The sequence below is a fragment of the Hemiscyllium ocellatum genome, unplaced genomic scaffold, assembly GCF_020745735.1.
Source record: "Hemiscyllium ocellatum isolate sHemOce1 unplaced genomic scaffold, sHemOce1.pat.X.cur. scaffold_184_pat_ctg1, whole genome shotgun sequence".
NCBI classification, from domain to species: Eukaryota; Metazoa; Chordata; class Chondrichthyes; order Orectolobiformes; family Hemiscylliidae; genus Hemiscyllium; species Hemiscyllium ocellatum.
In genome coordinates, this window is record NW_026867893.1 from 1,053,552 (window position 1) to 1,055,876 (window position 2,325).

Consider the following 2,325-nt stretch of genomic DNA (forward strand, 5'->3'; position numbering starts at 1 on the left):
TCATAGTTCTGCCATTTCCCTGTTCCCCATTCTCCATTCTCTGGTTTCAAACTGTAAGGAAACTGCACTTGTTTTCTCATATTTCTCCGATTGTCAACAAGTTATTATAGTTTATTCTTATAACCCTTGCGAATATACTCTTCAGAAACTCATCGATTCCTGGCTTAAACTGCTCAATAATTGGCCTTCCACACCATTCATTCACAGGAGCATAGACTTTGTGAAAACAGAAGTACAGCAGGATCTATATTAGTCCCGCTTTCCTACCACAGACCCATAGCCTGGAATGATATGACACTTCCAACTGCTTATCCAAGTACTTTTTAACGATTGTGAGGTTACCCATGATAATTCCCCTCTCAGAAAGTAATCCCAGAACCCAACACCCTCGAGGTGAAAAAAATGTTTAAATCCTCTCTGAACCTCAAACTCTTCACTTTAAAAGTGTGCTCCTTTGTTCTGGACCCACTGACTAAAAGGAACAGTTGCTGTCTATCCATCCTGTCCGTGTCGCTTATAATCTTATCCTTCTGAATCACTGATTCCTCAGCTTTCTCTGCTCCAAAGTAAACAACCCGAGCGTATCCAGCCCCTCTCCATAGCTGATATGCTCTACCCCAGGGAACATCCTGGTGAATCACCTCTGCACCCTGTCCAGTAAAATCACATCCTTCCTGGAATGTGGCTCCCAGAACTATACACATTACTCAAGTTTGGCCGAAACAAACCCTGTATTGCTCTTATAATCTATGCCCGATCAGGAAACACTGCACCTAAGGTTCAATTCTCAATTAGTCCATTAACCTGTCCATTCACATTCAGGGATGTGTGGAGAATCACACTGCGAGTTTCCCAGTGTGCTGCCATTCATTGAGTCCTCCCCTGACTGTTTCCTTCTCCCAAAATGCATTGCCTCATATATATCAGGGTTGAATTCTCTCGGCCGCTCATCTGTTTATCTGACCATTTCTTCTGCATCCTCCTGAAACTTAAGGCCTTCCTCCTCACTGCTAACCATCCAGCCAATCTTTATGTCAAGTATAACTTACTTATCACACCTCCCCCACTCTCCACCTATCCCCCTCCACATTCACATCTCTTTTTTTATGAATAGCACAAACAGAAAGGGACACAGCACAGATCCTGTGGTACACCAGGGGACACTGGTCTCCAGTCACACAAACAGCCTTCTCCCACCACCCCTTGCGTCCTGCCACTAAGACAAGTTTCGTTGTAACTTGTCAATTTATCCTTCATATTGTGAAACTTTACATTACTTTTCAGTTTCCCAGCTGGAAATTTGTCAAAGGCCTTCCTTCGAACCTAAACAATCGACCTCCTCAAACTAATTCAATCAAACCATTGGATGTGACTTCCTTCTGATAAAGTCATGATGATAACCTCTGATCAAACCTTGCGACTCTGATTGGAGTTCAATTTTCTCCTTCCCTGTTTTCTCCAGTAGTTTCCTTCACAGTGATCGAACACTCGCTCGTCTATAGTTACCTGGTCTATCTCTCCCCTCCTTACGGTGAAGTGTAATCGTACTAGCAGTTCTCCAGTTCTTTGGTACCTCCCCTATGGTCAGATTCTAATTAAAATATTCAGTCAGCGTCTTTCCTCCCTTGACCCCAAAAGCCGCTTGTGAGAAAACATCAAATCCCTGCTCATGTTTTACATCAATCTGTTCAAGAGTTTTCCATTCCATCTTCTTGAATTCTGTACCTGCATCCTCCTTCTCCCAAGATGTGAAGGTCTCATGTAACAATCCATCAATGTTGTCCCCTTTGGTTTCTAATGGACACTGCTGCTGATTATTCTGTTCTACTTGTCCGTGTAGAATATCGTGGGATTCTTCCTGATCTCGCCTACTTGTACTTCTCCATGTCCCTCTGTTATTCAGTCCCCTCTATGTTTCTAACTTTCACTGCAATCACGTCTCATGTTTTGAAAATCGAGATCACAAGGTGAGTTTCCACATCAGACAATCCTGTCATTTTAGAGTTTAATCTGGATAATCATTTTAGGGATTAATCAGGATGATACCTTTTGCAGTTCCTCGATAGTCAGTATATTCTTTCTGAGATTGGGACTCCGAACGATACACAATACTCTAAGTTTAGTCTTACCAACACTCGATGCAAGTGGTACACTACATCCTCCAGATTCCAATTACATTCACAAGAATGCAAACCTAATTTTTGCTTTCCAATTTGCATATGTTCTTCCCAATACCTCTCGCTTTAACTTTTCTCATGAGCTTTCTGTGTGAGTTCTTAAAAAAGAGCTGCTGAATATCCAACTCCACATTGCCTACGTCTCCAA